This window comes from Xyrauchen texanus, chromosome 18 (genome assembly GCF_025860055.1).
Source record: "Xyrauchen texanus isolate HMW12.3.18 chromosome 18, RBS_HiC_50CHRs, whole genome shotgun sequence".
NCBI classification, from domain to species: domain Eukaryota; kingdom Metazoa; phylum Chordata; class Actinopteri; order Cypriniformes; family Catostomidae; genus Xyrauchen; species Xyrauchen texanus.
This window is the reverse complement of record NC_068293.1, coordinates 37,083,373-37,101,068: the sequence shown is the minus strand read 5'-3', so window position 1 is coordinate 37,101,068 and position 17,696 is coordinate 37,083,373. Positions and strand designations below refer to the sequence as shown.

The window sequence follows — 17,696 nt, the reverse complement described above, 5'->3', positions numbered from 1 at the left end:
ATGTATGGGCAAATTTGCATAATTTTTAAAACATTTTCGTTGAAGCAAAGAATTGTGGATTGTGAGTGCCCACGAAGGATACACCTCATGCATCCTACGAATTCGAAGGCTGCATTCGAAGTGTCCCACTAGCTGTTATGAAACGAGACAACCTCGATGACGTATGCAACCGTCAAATGCGACCTCTGTAGTACGCAGCCTTCCAAATAAGACAAAGCAGTCTGATGATTTCTATTACAGCTAACAAATTTATGGATTAGTTATATTATTGTTTTATGGTGCTTTTTGTGGTTTATTTTGTTTTTTGTCATATTCTGAAAATGATTTGTGTTTCTCATGGCAAACAAAAATTTAATTAGATGCTTAATAAATGCTTTAATGTTTACAGAGTTTTTATTCATTTTAACATTTTAAAGTTTAATCTTGGTTATAGTGATACAATCCTTTAAAATGTTGTATAGGGCAGTAGAAATCACATAGAACTGAATGAAACTGTTAAAATGTCATATTATAATGTCATCGGCATTAAATGTGATGGCATTTAACTAATCTCATTGATTAGAAATTAAATATCATTAATTTATTAGTTTTATGAATTATTCAATATTTATCAATTCAAACAGTACTCTTAAACATTTGTACATTTGTATAGGTGTTAATATGTAAAATAATGACGTTTAGATGCTGTCAGTAGGTCAATATTGTAAGTTTCTGTGTCTATTCAAATGTAAGAGAATGTGCGTTTGCTAGAATTAAACTGTATGTAAGAATTCTTACGAATTCTCATGAGATCACGTTGCATTAATTTATATCTTGCAATTATGGTAATTTTGACATTACGTAAAAACACCAAAAAGTGAATTATTTGGAACACTTGTACATAGGCAGCAACCCTGTAAAAACTCAATACTCTCCTAAGCATATAAATACAGTACATACAACTATTGGGAAAAATAATCTATTTCCAATTAGATTAAATTGTTTTGACTGAATTATATTTATGTATTTATAATTGTCTTTCATTTCGGACAGATCTTGTATGGATTCTTTCACTTAGCTTGTCACAATTTACTATGGGATTGTTTTTTTTTTTTGTTTCTTTATGAAGGATACTGTACATGCAATGCTGTGATTTAATACAGCCAAAAGAAGATATCTTAAATAGTCACCCCAGCCCTACCCATTGAAGCAGAATTTACTTTGGGAACACACCAATTATACTGTAAAATGCTACCTAATGAGATTTAAAAGCAAAACCTTTGTATGACTTGAGCACATACAGTATTTAAACCCACACACTTTATGGCCTACACCATTCAGCGAAAGCTCCCAGCTGAAGGGATACTGATTCATCGATAGACTGTCAATGCAAAAGGTCATCCTATTTCCCACAATTACATTTTCCAGCTCAAAAATGGGCCGCAGGCCTAAGAGGAACTCAAAAGAACCAGTTTAGCAAGATTATAGGGATCAGAAGGGTTTTAGCAGAAAGACAGACAGGGAAAGGGCACTAAAAAAAGAACGTACTCACCAGAGTTGCAGAAAGTTGCAGATCTCAGGACATAAATGGAGAGATTGGACAGAAAAAGAGGGGAAGAGAGCGCAGCTGTGTCGATCAGTTCATCAGCCTTTAGACTTCTTTCCAGGTTGATAACTGGCCCATTCTGTAGGCAGAAGGGGAAATCAAAACAACACACTGTGTCGTCATGTCAGTTTAAGCCCTGTTCACCAGTCATGCGATGCTGCCATACATTGCACCTTCTCCACATCAGGGTCTCTGTGTGGTTAAAGGGGGTTTGCCTCAAAAGCATGGGTGAAATCACACAAGCCATATGTGTGCTGATTTACTAAACTCATGGTTAACTGAATCCTTAATCTGGAACATTGCGCAGAATTAGGCCAAAAGCATCAGCTTTTCATTAAAGTGTTAGTTCACCCAAAAATTAAAACTGTGCTGTCATTTACTCACCCTCATGTCATTCCAAACTTGTATGACTTTGTTTCTTCCATGGAACACATCTTTGGCTTCCATTCGCTTTCATTGTATGGGAGAAAAAAACTGATGCAATGAAAGTGAATGGTGACTGAGCCTTATTGTCCCATTCTGTCTAACATCATCTTTTTGTGTTCCATAGAAGAAAGAAAGTCTTAAAGGTTTGGAATGATAATGGTGGGGGTGTTGGTGTAGCATATTTGAAATAAATATTATACAGTATACTGTATATTATAGTAATACAGCTCTAAAAGTTATATTTATATTATCTAGTCTATATCCGGAATTCATAAACCACTAACCAGAGAGGGATCCCACAAGTCTCTTGGGTTTTCTCTTCCAGGTCATGTGACCACGTGCTAGCGCACTTCCAGAAGACTTGGGAGTAATCCGTCTGTCCAGCGTACCTCACCTTAAGAGCCAGGTATTTAAGAAAACATTCAAAAGAATGAATTAATTCACAAATTTAATTTCTAATTAAAGAAGTTCATGCATTACCTTAGCAACTCGTCACTTATACTCTGTGAAAGAGGCTTATGTTTAAAATATTTAAAGGTTTTCTTCTGCTGTTCCAAATCAAGATTCTGCAAGAGAAAGAGAAGGAAATAGCCATAATAGTAAGTGTTGTTATAATATAGTTAATATAATTATGTAAATTATTATAATATTGCTAAATGTTGTTTTTTAACACAGTAATTCAGTAATACATATACTGAATACACACAAAATACATATACAACATACAGCAGATTTTGTTGAGAATTTGGATATTGGGCGTAGCGAGTAAAGGCAAGCTGAATCACATGAGGGTATAGAAATATTAAATAAAATTATAATTATATGTAGTAATCTGATGAAGGATATTTCTTACATCTGTGACTGCACTGTCAGGTCCAAGCTTCTACTTCAAACAATGAGAAAATCCTTTAGAAAAACAACAAGACATTTATCAGCGGGAGCATATGAACTTCTTTCTTTGTGAAAAGAGCTCCCTCTAATGGATTTATTTTGTATTGTTCAACAAGGTACAGAAACAGTTTTAGAAGAGTATGTGTTGAATGTGGTCTCTGGCTTTGCTTGGCACAGAAATGTTTAACTATTTGACAACTATTTGTTGTCTAGCTTCAACTCTAAATTCTGATTGGATGAGTTTTAAATCGTTGTGAAATGTGACTTATGACCGCACATTCTGTATTAATGGGCAAATTTACTATATTACCTGGTGGAAGAATTTTGTGTATTCCAGTTATTAGTAACAATAATTTTATCCCTTTATTAAACGATTTTGCCTATTTTCATAATGCTGTCACTGCTGTTTAAATTAAAGTGATAGTTCACCCACAAATGAAAATTCTCTCATCATTTACTCACCCTCATACCATCCCAGATGTGTGTGACTTTCTTTCTTCTGCTGAACACAAACAAAGATTTTTAGAAGAATGTTGCAGCTCTGTAGGTATCAATAGGGTATGGTACCAAACAATTTAGCTCCAAAATCACATCAAGACAGTATAAAAGTAATCTATACAACTCCAGTGGTTAAATCAATGACTTCAGAATTGATATAATAGGTGTGGGTGAAAAAAATATCAATATTTAAGTCCGTTTATACTATAAATCTCTGCCTTCACATTCTTCTTCTTGTGTTTTTGACAATTTGCAGTAATCGTGCATTTCGCCAACATCTGGTCTGGAGGGGGAATTTATAGTAAAAAATGACTTACATATTGATCTGTTTCTCACCCACACCTCTCATATCACTTCTGAAGGATTTAACCACTGGAGTTGTATGGATAACATTTATGCTACCTTTGGAACTTTAAAATGTGGGTACTTATTTACTTGCATTGTATGGACCTATGAGATACTCTTCTAAAAATCTTTGTTTGTGTTCAGCAAAAGAAAGAATGTTATACACATATGGGAGGGCATGAGGGTGAGTAAATGATGAGAGAATTTTCATTTGAGGGTGAAATATTTCTATAAGCATTCTAAGGCCATGCGTTACAGATGTTTATATGTTTTTTTTCCCCAAATGTAGGCCTTTGGTAGATGGTTTGCATTTACATTTAGCAGTCACTTTTATCCAAAGAAACTCACATATGATGAACATAAGCAATTTTCATACAAAAGTCAACAAGACTATATCTGCAATAACACAATGCCAAGTTCTCAAAGTGTCTGGAGTAGTATAGATGCTAATGCAGAAATTAAGAGACAAGTGTAACTGGTCCTGCTTGAACCGCTCAGAGTGGAATTCGAACCGGCGTCAGCTGGCATGGGAGGCGGGCAGGCTAACGAGGAGGCTGAAGGCTAAAGCCTTTAGCATCAGTTGCTAAAATGGGTGATCGATTTCTAGTTTTTTGGAGTCAACTTTGATTTCCAAATCCAGCCGCTGGAGTCGATGGAATCAACATTTATTTTCAATCAGGATAGTTTCCAAATTCAGGGCTGTCACCACGGATGGCCTTTAGTGGGCAGTGTATGGGATCAATTCCATGCCACATATATTTGCAAAAATATAAAGTATTGCAAAATAAAGTAAAGTTTTGCAAAACAAAAAAAAGTATTGAGCAAACAAAAAAAAAAAAAAAATTTAAACAAAAATTAAGTATCACAAATGTAAAATAAAGTATCGAGAGAAAAAAGAAAGTTTTGCAAACAAAAATAAACAATTGCAAAATATAAATAAAATATAGCAAAAATCAAGATGTAATTAATTGCAAAAATCAATGACTGTTGTAAAATAATCTAAAGATCTTTTATCCTTTTTTATCTCTGCAACAGATTTTTAGGCAGCAATGATTTTGCCACACATCTTTTTCTTTGCAATGCTCCTTTTAATCTGCATTTCCATCACGTGTGAGCTCGTGATACCGTTTTGCCTTTGCGCTTCACTTTTCTCTGCGTTTCACTTTATGGCACTGTTTTGACGTGGGGGTGGAGTCAGGGGATTGGGGCGTGTACAACGGGCTCAGTGATGCCTCTCTGGAAGTTACGTCATTAGCTTGAGACACGGATCAAACATCATGGCTGAGCACAGGCATGCAGGTGGATCTCAGGTATATAAAGTTGATTGTTTAAGCGTTTGCTTCAGATAAAGAAGTTAGAGATCAGTTAAAGCGGTGGATTTATTAGCCATACTCGCTAACATAGCCAGCATCTGCAGTTTATTCTCTCTCAATTGATTGGACTATTGATTGATTCTTATGTTTATTTTATAGATTATAATTGTCTATACCATAGTATGTTGTCTTCTAAAAAAATTTAAACTCCATATTTAGATGTAACATTATCACTGTTAAAGGAGACAATAATTAGATTACAAATAAAAAGTTAAACGATCGTAACAAACGTGCATGTGTTCTGTCTTTAAATATAAAGTTTTGAAATATAAAATGTTCACATCCCCTATATTCTTAACCCTGCGTTATACAGCTATGTGGCATGGGGGGCGTGGTCGTGTGTCAGTCTGCGTAAGGCTTGTCACCTGGTTTGTAATTATCTCTAACACCTGTGTCTTGTTGTAGTGATACGGAGAAAGACATTTAAAGGGACGCCAAGTGTCGAGAGAGAGTGGATCCAGAAAGCTCCACAGAGTGTGATATTGTTTTGTTTACATTTCTACGGCGGTGACCGTCGTATGTTGGTGAAAGAAATTAAAGTGCTGATTTCAAACCTGCTTCGCTGTCTCCTGACTCCTCCATTGCTCTACGAACCTGTTCACAAGCTACTTAAGTTCTTACAATGCTCACAGTAAATGTACGTGTATCTAGGTCATCTCATGTATTGATTTGCCATGTCACATTTAGCAGAGAGAATATCTAGATGTCGTGACGAATCTTACTGTTCAGACTCAAAGCTTCGGTCATATTCAGGCAGCTCAGGGTCAGCAGCAACAACAACAGCTTTCTCCTGCTGTTTCTCTGTCTCGAGTAGAGCAGGATATAACCAGGTTATCAGCACCTACTCTTAAGAATCAATTTGTTAAATTTGTTTTGCTTTTGCACAATTAACATTATAAGTGATGTTCTTTTTATTGTTTGTAGATCGTTTCCTGGGATGCTTATTTGTAAGCTTTTTAACTTTTTATTTGTAATCTATTTATTGTCTCCTTTAACAGTGATAATGTAACATCTATTTATATTTTTTTAAATATGGAGTTTACATTTTTTAGAAGACAACATACTATGGTATAGACAATTATAATCTATAAAGTAAACATAAGAATCAATCAATAGTCCAATCAATTGAGAGAGAATAAACTGCAGATGCTGGCTATGTTAGCGAGTATGGCTAATAAATCCACCGCTTTAACTGATCTCCAACTTCTTTATCTGAAGCAAACGCTGTTAAAGCACATTTAATGCTAATTAAATAAAAGGACAATTTTTTTTTTTTATTGAACACCAAGAACAGAACAAAAAACAGAATGTACATCTACAATGGCATTGGTAAGTACAGGTAAATGAGTATTAAGCAAGGCACATATCAGTTAAAATAAAATAAATAAATTAAATGTATAAAATAAAAAATACAAATACAGAGGGGTCTCTTTATTCCTCTTTTAAGAGCTCAAGGTCTCTTATTATTCCAGCCAATTTCTGGGCCTTTTTACTTTACATACATTCCAACGCTGGAAAGAAATTACAAATCAATTCTCTTTTAAATACAGAAAAATAAGGTTTCGTCTTCATACATTTGGACTTATGAATGAAAAATGTGCCCAGTATCAACATTACATTAATAAGAAATTCATTTCTTTTCTCGTCCAACAGCATTCCAAACATAACATGTTTCCTAGCAAAAGTGGGCAGTGAGTGAATCTTTGATTCCAACCAATAAGACATATTTTCCAAAAAGTATTTGAAGAAAAACGAGAAAAAAGATGATCAGAACGTCTCTGTCAATTTGACAAAAAGTACAGGCATTTTCTTCAAAATTAAACCGTTGTCTTAAAAATTCACTTGACGGGTATACCCCATTGAATATTTTAAAATGAGTTTCCTTAAACAATCAACTTTATATACCTGAGATCCACCTGCATGCCTGTGCTCAGCCATGATGTTTGATCCGTGTCTCAAGCTAATGACGTAACTTCCAGAGAGGCATCGCTGAGCCCGTTGTACACGCCCCAATCCCCTGACTCCACCCCCACGTCAAAACAGTGCCATAAAGTGAAACGCAGAGAAAAGTGAAGCGCAAAGGCAAAACGGTATCACGAGCTCACACGTGATGGAAATGCAGATTAAAAGGAGCGTTGCAAAGAAAAAGATGTGTGGCAAAATCATTGCTGCCTAAAAATCTGTTGATCTTTAGATTATTTTACAACAGTCATTGATTTTTGCAATTAATTACATCTTGGTTTTTGCTATATTTTATTTATATTTTGCAATTCTTTATTTTTGTTTGCAAAACTTTCTTTTTTTCTCTCGATACTTTATTTTACGTTTGTGATACTTAATTTTTGTTTAAAAAATTTTTTTTTTTGTTTGCTCAATACTTTTTTTGTTTTGCAAAACTTTATTTTATTTTGCAATACTTTATATTTTTGCAAATATATGTGGCATGGAATTGATTCTATAGGGCAGTGCCTTTCCAAGTGACATGCTTTCACCCCCCCAAATTGCTTGACAGGCATGAGTGGAAAATCAACGGTATTATAAAAATCTAAGTTTCATTTTCACTTGTATATAGCTCACTCAATCCACTGCTTATTGCGTCCGATTGCCTCTCCATGAAAAAGATTTTCAGTAACAGCTGAACGTTAACATTAGTGCGAAGCTTACTACAGTCTAGATGGCTTCCATGCCGATGGAAAAACAAATCACAGTAACTAATATACTAGTTACTAGTTACTTCAGTAACTATTAATAGGCATATTATAGAGATGTAATAAAAAAAATTGTACCATTGTTTTTAAAGGGAACGTAGAGTATGGTGCGTAATTGTCATTCCCTATTTGCTTTTCATATCCAATTTTAATTGGGAATATAACAAGCAGTCTGGGTCGTAAATTATTTCATTGTCATATGTAAACTAGACAAATTGGATCCACTATCCCACTATTTATCCACTATTCCAACCACTGTCCCTTGCATTAATGTAATGCGACACAAACTTCAGAAAGTTTTAATATCTGTCGCATCCTCTCTCTCTCTTTTGCACGCATGCACATTACATCTCATCCATCAGGCACATTAGGCTATGTTTAATTCATCAAGCCAACAGGTGTTTGTAGAGGATGTGATTGGTTCTTAAAGAATGCCAATTTTTTATTTTGAGCCAATCACAACGTCATGTTCATAAAGTTACAGAGTCGACCAAAATAATCGATTTCTGTATCAAAGTTGACTCAGAATCTTTTGGAGTCGACTCCCCATCACTAGTCGCTAGTGAACCTCTTGAGGCCAAAGGGAGTGAGGTTTACACACACCACACAGCTTCCACGTACCAGCTGGCTCCCGTTACACAGGCAAGACATTTTTTATTTATTTCGTTAGTTTTTAATTTTTAAATAGTAAGTGCATTGTGGATTGGTTTAAGATGTGGTTTAAGGTACTCCGTTTCAAGTTGTGCGGTCACCTAACAGTGAACACCTCACAAATCCGGTGACGTGTTTATTACCATAGGATCTAACATGTAACCGTAAAGCTGTACAGCATTTGGCCGAATAATATGTTCTAGTAGTGGTACGATAAGCCATGGCAGAGAAGGTACTGTAAACAATAAGACGTGTGCCCTGAACGCTTCATGAAAAACTCTTAACTGTCTAAAACAAAATAGTTTATGGTACTTAGGAATAATCGCCCTCTACTGGCAAAATAAAGAATCTACTCTGCAATACAGCTTAACAGTCAAATATGTTAATATTTTATGACCATTCTGATATATAAATAAGAAAAATAGAACATTTAAACTGATACCTACTCAAAAACTAAAAAAATGTAATTTATTATTAGCTGAAAGACTTAGTATTTTCTCAATTCAAACACCCTGCTGTCCTCTGCTGGTCCAAAATGTGGCTAATTTATGATTGATGCTGATAAAACACCACATTCTTGAGTGATCAGAGTGATTGTGCAAACCAGAGGTTAATCAGTTCCTCTAAAGGCGCTTACAATCTGATCTCATGTTTGACTTGGAGCTACTTCAGCAGGTCCCCAAGATGAAATTGTATAATGATGGAGACTGAAATTCAGTGCAAGGGCTCGACACACATCACTTTATTCATTTTTAATGATTTATAAAAGCTTATATTCCTTCCTTCACTTTCTCTCGTCCATATTTTCTCTTCTCGGGTCCCGCCGTTTACGGATTATCACCTGACCTCTTGTCAAGGTCTGTCGCACTGTGATGGAACAAATATCAGCAAGATTAAAGCATATCATCATGATGAAATGTTGGAAATGGTGCTCAAAATGTCTATAAAACACATCTTATTCGTTTTTTTCTCCCATTTTCTACCCAATTTGGAATGCCCAATTCCCAATGTGCTCCAAGTCCTCATAGTGGCATAGTGACTCGCCTCAATCTGGGTGGCGGAGGACGAATCTCAGTTGCCTCTGCGTCTGAGACCGTCAATACGCGCATCTTATCAGATGGCTCTTTGAGCACGTTACCGTGGAGAAGTAGCGCGTGTGGAGGCCCACTCTGTTCTCCTCGGCATTCACGCACAACTCACCACGCGCCCCACCGAGAGCGAGAACCACATATTATAGCGACCACGAGGAGTGACTCTACCCCCCCATAGCAACCGGGCCAATTCGGTTGCTTAGGAGTCCTTGCTGGACTCACTCAGCACGCCCTTGAATCGAACTTGTGACTCCAGGGGTGGTGGGACAATTTATCTCACAGAGCCAACAATTGCTAGTCCCCTACTATTATAGTATGCAACTGCATACTTAAATGAGAAAAAAAAATGTCAACCTTTACTCCCCCTAAGAGGCTGAATGTTGGCCTCATTCATTGTATGGAAAAAAATATACAATGAAAATGAATGGTGACTGAGACTGCTGCCTAACATCTCTTTTTGTGTTCCACCGAAGAAAGTCATATGGTTTTGAAAAATGACATCATTTTTATATTTTGGGTGAACCGTGCTAGTAACATGGCTGCATAATGAACACCCAGATTCAATGAGCGACAAACAAATGTGGCAAATGTACTTTGTATTTTGTTTTTCCTATCTGCAATATTTCCAACATATTTCCAACATTTCCAGTCCTGTAGTAAACACTCAAATGTTTTTTTCAACCATAAATTAAATATTAATAAAATCTAAACTATTTATATTGTGAGCATTAATAATGAATTACAGTCATTGTGCTTCAAAAACATCATATCAAGCCTGAGATGGAAGCGGATATTTTTCCATTTTTATTTAGCCGGGGGCTTATAAATTAAGAGAGTCCATGCTTTGCTAAATACTGTAAAAGCACCTAATGCATTAATCAAATAAGAAAATCTTTGTGGCACTCGGAGGGCAATAAAGCTAGTGCAGCACAAAAAAAAATTCTATTGAAATGTGTTTAAGCATTTCATTGCTTTAATTTACTAAAAATTAATGAATAAAAATGGAGACACTTCACTGGCTGTAAAATTTAAGAATCGAATGACATTTTGATGGAGACGTTAAATGGAGAAAGATCTCCACGGTGCTTTTAGAGAAAGTGCAGACTCTTAACTCTGTCATGGAAAAAAAATCAGCTCAGTTCTGCCGGTGTGCAATTTCATTAATGCTTACATGGAGGCAGTCATTGATTTGCAAAGGAATCTCTCTAAAATGCAGGTCTAATCAATCAAATGTATCCATTAATTTCAACCATGGCTGTTGGTTAAATTCACAGGGACAAAACTTCACCCACTTCTGCCCAACAGGTTTTGCAACTAGTTTTACCTAGATTTTACTAAGTGCTCGTGATATCTGGGTCGTATTTTCTTTAACAATGCATAGTTTTGTTCATGGTTTCGAGCATGAGGGCATGTATTTGCCTAATTTGACTATAGCTTCTATCATGTTTCCAAATATTGTAGCGAATGATTGGACTTTAACCTCAACAACAAATAATATAAGATGTGATTTATGCATAATTATATGGTTAAAGTAGTTTTTTCCTGCTGACGATAATCCTATCAGAACAGACATGCACAACATGATCACATGAAAAGTCTAAATATTGCTAGCGAATGATCCAGTGCCCTGAAATCGACCCTATTTTGCAATTCAAATTTTTGTACCTTTTTTCAGTGGTGCAACTGATAATGTGTTGCAAGAGCAGCCTCAAAGATACAGGTTCTGGTCCCTTGGAAACCAGGAAGTAATCATGTTCACAAAATCAATGATGAGTCTGATTTGGAGGTCGAATTTTCCCTCTAAGATTACATTTTTACTCCACTGTAGGATAGGTTTAGGGTTTGGGTAAGGGCTTTTGGTTAATAAAATGCATTCTTTTTGACAACATTACATTATTTACAACTAATAGCAATTCGTTTTTGTTGCCACTCTTTGTACATTTCACCCTGTGACAGTAGTTTGAATTTTGATGAGCACAGATGGATTTCAGTTGAAGAACTTTTGACTTACTGTCGCCAAATTCAGTGTGACATGTGGTGGGACATGTGACCCACCACGTGACAACCACTGGGCTATACAATGAAGGACCTTTTTGGGTCAAGTGAACAAGAAAATAAGAATGAACAAATAGAAGAATTGTAGACAGCAAAATATGATTAGATGCTATTACTTATTCATTAAGTGTAAATTCTCCCAGAAATATTACAACTGTTGCAAACTGAAAGCAACTTTACCAAAAAAGAAAGAAAACACTGGTAAAAGTATCTTTTGACCAATGAAAATGATGCGCGTGTGAATGCGTGAGAGAGTTTGGTTCCTTGGTTTCTCATGACAAGATGTTTGAAAATCGGTTTGAAAAGATGAGGAGAATTTAAAACGCTAGCTGCAGTTTCAGCAGTTCATGCACAGCGAATGGAGCCGACCACGTGCAGAGGGACTACACAGGAACAAAACAAGTCAAGAAGCAGTAAGCATAATGTTAGGAGAACTGCTTATGCGCAAAAACAGTCTGACAGGGCTGTGAGGCGCTATCACTTACAAAAATACCAGGCAGATGAACTTAGCACAGACACTTTAAAAGCATTTCACCAACAAAAGCCTGTTTGACTTTGCCACCTCTTTTAATTTTTTTGCAATAAAACCTGTTCAAAATACATTACCATTCACCAGAATATAACATAATTTGCATTATCAAGTCTTGAATCTTAAATCTAGAATGCAACAGTGTTAACAAATAAAAAATGACTTTCTGATTAGAGATATTATATAATTTGCCAGATTTAGTGAACAAGAGACTATAAGAGACATTCATTTAACAGATTTTAACAAGGCCATTGCTGAGCATATGGGGCCCCAAGAGAAATCGTACTTCGTAAGTAAGTTCGTAACAGCATCAGATCAACTGTGAGTGTTGCCACCTTGTGGACCCACTAAACAGTGCAAATAATTCCAGGCGTTCAGAATACGTGCAATTAGAAATATCTGGCTGCGTTCGCTCAGTGCTTGAGCACTCTGTTGATGACGAAATTATCATCACATTTTACTGTGTTCATGGCACATACTTTGGGCTTTACACAAAGCTTTTAGTATATATAAAAAAATGACCCTGTTTGCAGGGTCCCCTACTGACACAAGGGTCCTAAGAAGCCACTTATACCGCTTATAGCTAGAAATGGCTCTGGCTTTTAGGATTTTTACACTTGTGGCCATTTGTGTTCAGCAATTTATATTGAACAAATATTGTTGGCATATTGTTAGCCAGTTGTTGAGATTAAGCAATTAATTAATTTTATTTGGTATCGAAATATCTCTTTTTGTAATTGGGTCAATGAAAGATATGTCTGAAATAATTAAGTGGAAAATGTTATAAATTGTAGTTTAAAACTACACGTTTGAATCAGTGGATAAAAGTTTTTCAAACATCATCTACTCATTTAAAACAAAACTGTTATTTAATGTTTAATAAGAAGACGAAGAATTGTGCAATTTACTATTTAACTATTAATAGTTATGTATTCATTTATTTATTTATTTTTCAGTCTCTGGACAATTACACTACCAAGACATGTTTTTACATAAAGCCCTACAAAAAAATCTACATGATTTTTAATTAATTAATTCTTATAAATTATAGAAGATGTGTATTCAAGTTTTTGATTGTTAATGAATTGCATGTGTTATGCATTTTTTTTAATAACTTGAGCATCATGTCATTGACACATACAGAATACACTATACAACATGTCAGAAATTACTGAAATTACAGTAGCCATATAATTACATTACCATAGTAGCAACACCAAATGCATACATTTGTTTTATAAATGAATAAATAGATGTATCAACTGGTAATTGTGTTAAATCTTTGTATATGCCAGCTGAAAACACATTAGCTCTACTTTAAAAACCAGATCAATTTATTTAACAACCATTTGCTTTGAATAACAAGCATCAGTCTGAGTTAGTGTTAGACAATGAGGTGTATGCCAGTAATCTAGGGCAACCTAATTACTTGTTGAAAAACTACATTATTGATATTATAAAAGATTAAAGATTTGATGAAAACATGTTTATACATACCAGCATATTTTGACAGGGCTTGATCTTTTAGTAGTTGATTTGTCCAGCAAAACAAAGAGAAGCATGGAATAATTAGAAATTGTCTCAACAAATTTAAAAATCTCAACGGCAAACAAATTATGTTCCCTTTACAAAAGGCTTCACTACGATGTTGCGCTGCTAAGCGCTACGGGGAACAGCTTTCGCTGTGAGCCGAGCTGAAATATTGTGTGAAACACGTCAATGAACATTGACCGGAATTTATAGCCTCGGCTGATGTAATCATTAGATGCACCTGAGGCCAGGCTATAAATGGATACGTCACCAGGTGTCGTCAGAAACTCTTTTTTCAGAGCGATTCTGTTTCTGTGTGTTTCACACACCCTGTCAAAACTTTCTTTCCTCTGTTAGGAGTTAGAATCAGTTAGACAGTGTGCAGTGAACTTTGTTCTTTGTTCTCTTTTCTCTTCTGTTTAGAAAATATTATATATATATATATATTTCTAAAAAGAGAGAATGACTGAAAGCCACAAGCGGTGCGTGTTCCCCTCTTCTCGCTCTATAGCTGAAGGCGACACACATCAGTTTTTGCTGTTTGTTTGGGAGCACGCTGCTGTCGGCGTTGCAGCAGGGCGGTCGCGAGCACTGCGATTTGCTTTAACAGGCAGAGTGCGTCGTGCTCGCCTCGCTTGCTTCCGGGAGTCAGCACTCTCGAAAAGAAGATCGTTCATGGGGCTCGTGCATGGTTCTGGCTGAGGAGCAAGAGACGGGTTGATCCCTTTCTCTCACTCTCTCCCCAAACCCAGCTGTTTCTTCACATGATCTCGACGCCTCTCGGATCATGAGGTGGATCGCTATTCTCTTCCCGCCTCCGAGCTTTCCGTCCGCGATAAAACAATCTACGGAGGAATTGCTCGATGTTGTTACTCGTGTGGTTGCCAGATTGGTCTGGCCACGCGAAAAAGAGACCCCCAAACGCTCCAAATTAGGGGATAGATTTTATCTTCCAGTCTAAGAAAGGGAACGCCTCATGGGTTCCTTCCCTTCTTTGATAAACCTCCATTAAGAGCTTTTTCGCTCATGGAGAACCCCTAAAAAAAAAATAATAAAATATATATATATATTTTCTTCCCGTGTTCACATACCCTCGGCGTCATTATATTTGACTGTCGTGGGTGCTGAGGCACGGCGGTATTCAGTGATGCCGCCCGGTCGAAGAGACGCTTGCGGGCTATCTCTCGCCGGGCTCGGCATCGTCACTTAAAGCCCTCTCTCCCTCAAAGCCTTGTAGGACAACCTCCACTTTAGTGGGAAGGGCTTATCAAGCAGCAGGTCAGGCTGGTGCTGCTCTGCACACTATGCTGCTCTGCACACTATGCTGTTCCTCCCAGTTGGGTGTTTTCGCTGTTCCTGCATTTTATTCAGGACTCGAAACACTCGACAACCCCTCAACAGGAAGTGTTAAAATATAATACCCATCTCAGAGATCCTGGCAGCGTGGAAACTTCTGCCGGATATATTATTTTCTGTGGGTCTTATAAGGGCGTCAGGATTTAATTCACTCGGCGCTTTTCCGTGTTTCAACGGCATGTTCTCACTACCGTGAACCGGATTTCTTTTTATGTAAAAAATATATAACTCAATCTCCTGGTTAAAGGGGCCATGGTATGTGTTCCCCTTCCAGAGAGAGAGTTAGGTTATTACACTAAATACTTCCGTTTCCCATGGAGGGTGAGGGGTGGCGTCTGGCTTAGATCTTAAAGCTTGAACTACCCGTGGGTGTTCAAGTCCAAGATGATGCCTGTCAAGACGGTCGTGTCTCAAGCCCTACAACTCGTTTGGCTGGTCACCATCGATCTTATGACGCACTTCTATACTTCATTTAGAAGTTCTGCCACAACATGGAAATTTCCTGAGGTTCACTTCCGGGGGCAAAGTCTTCCAGGGTCAGGTTCTTTCTCTCAGCCTAGCCCTTTTTACCCGCACATTCACAATGCATGATGTAGCGCTGGCTCCTTGCGACTCCGGGGCATCTGCATTCTGAATTATGTAGACGACTGGCTGATCCTAGCGCAGTTCCAGGAACTGGCAGTTCAGCACAGGGACATCGTCTCAGCTCATCTGTTTCTCTGGGGTTGAGGCTCAACGCCAAGAAAAGCGTCATCTCTCCCACTCAGAACACTGTCTATCGGGGCATCGTATGGAGTTCAATCTCAATGCGGGCACAACTGTCTCCCGCTAGTATTGAGTCCATTTAGATCACCCTGAGCAAAGTCAGGCTAGGTCAAGGTTGCACTGTTATCAGTATCAATGATTTCCAGGTCTCAGGGCGAAGGCGTCCACAGTGATCCCTCTGGACCTTCTTTTCATGAGACCGTTTTTGTTGTGGCCAAAAGCCAGGGGATTTCTTCCAAGGGCCAAAACCCCTAGGCTAAATAGGGTTACGCGCCTCAGGCTTCGTTCCCTTTCTATGTGGTTCAGACCCCCGTTCTCTGCCTTGGGTCCCACTCTAGGTGCGTCTTGTTGTCGCAGGCTGCTAACGACAGACGCCTCCCTGATGGGTGGGGTAGCGGCCTTAAGTGGTCGTCCAGCTTAAGGGGATAGGAGGGTCGTCAGCTCGGTTGTCACAGTCACTGTCTCGGGTTGATGGCTGTATTTCTGGCCCTGAAATACCTCCTCCTGAGGCTGCCATGTCTTGGTGCTTGGTGGACAATGCAGCGGTAGCCTCTTACATAAATAATCAAGGAGACCCACGTTCTTGTCAGCTGTATTTCTGACACGTTGGGTTCTCCTTAGGGCCCAGGGCAAGCTCCTGTCACTCAGGTCAGTTATATCCCTGGATGCCCGTATATGGGAGCAGATTTACGGTCCAGACAGAAAATACCAACGGGGAGTTAAGAACTCCACCCTAAGGTAGTAGTTGCCCAGAGTTCAGCCAGCAAGGGTTTTTGCCTCTTACTGATAGCACCAGCTGGCCGAACAGGGCTTGGTTCTCGGAGCTAATCTCTTCCCTCGACGGCTCGCCTTTGGCGGTGCCGAACAGGAAGGATCTTCTGTCTCAGGCACAGGGCAATATTTCATCCCTGCCCCAAATTGTGGAATCTTTCATGTTTGGCCCCTAAGGGTACCAACTGAGGGACACAGGGCTCTCTCCTGAGGTTATCGAGACCTTTTTAAATGCCGGGCTTTTTCCACTTGGAATAAGTTTGGGTGAGATCTTAGGGCAGAAGAGGACCTCTTAGCCTCTATGAATAGCGCAATGTCTCCTCTACTTCTCCCTGAAATCACCCAGCCCCTTGGGTCTGGACGTTAAAACACATACATGACCCAGAATGCGTATGTATGCGTTTCTTTCCCGGTTTCTCTGCTTCCGGAGTCTTGGCAATGTTCACCAGCAAGGGTCTTGCCTCCTATTAATGGCTGCGCTGGCTAAACAGGATATGGTTCTCAGAGTTAATATCTCTCCTCGATGGCTCGCCTTGGGCGATTCGAACAGGTAGGACCTTCTTTCTCAGGCTCAGGGGCATATTCATCCCGGCCCGAATTGTGAAACCTTTCATGCTTGGCCCCTGTAGGGTACCAACTGAGGTTCACAGGGCTTTCTCCTGACGTTATCGAGACCATTGCAAGCGCTAGGGCTCCCTCCCTTGGAACTGATCTGGGTAGATTTTACAGGGCAGAAGAGGACCTCTTCGCCTCTGTTGATAGTGCAATGTCTCCTCTACTTCTCCCCGAGTCACCCAGTCCCCCCCCCTCGGGGGTGCTGATCGTGGTGGCGCATACATGGCACAAATGCGCCTGCATGCATTTCCTTCTAATAAGTTCAAATTACAGAACCAGCTAACTGCCAGTTTGCTTCAGTACTGCATTTTCTGTGGAAAGAACTGTCAGCGGGCACTTGCCTCGCCACTGCCGGGTGCTATGTGGCTTCCACTTTGGTTTGCCACGCCTTGGTGGGCGGGGTGCCCTCTAAGAGGCATCCTTGCTAGGACCTCTTCATAGGGTAAGACCCCCCTTTTTAAAGCCTCTAGAGTCAGCGTTTGGTAGACTTCTGACTCTCAGGATGGT

The 17,696-nt window shown here is 38.5% G+C and overlaps 1 protein-coding gene across 10 annotated transcripts in view; it reads right to left on the bottom strand.

The window, feature by feature from the left end:
* LOC127658681 (poly(rC)-binding protein 3) overlaps nt 1–17,696 on the bottom strand; it is a 97,357-nt gene that overhangs the window by 54,150 nt on the left and 25,511 nt on the right. For 9 of the 10 annotated variants that reach the window (XM_052148095.1, XM_052148099.1, XM_052148098.1 and 6 more), the window contains exons 2-5: nt 2,865–2,917; nt 2,492–2,577; nt 2,296–2,405; nt 1,532–1,664 (exon numbers count right to left, since the gene is read on the bottom strand). The gene's annotated coding sequence lies outside the window, so the exon portion shown is untranslated. Of the gene's footprint in view, nt 1–1,531; nt 1,665–2,295; nt 2,406–2,491; nt 2,578–2,864; nt 2,918–13,649; nt 13,674–17,696 lie in introns of all 10 variants that reach the window. The other variant, XM_052148096.1, reaches the window with a different exon arrangement.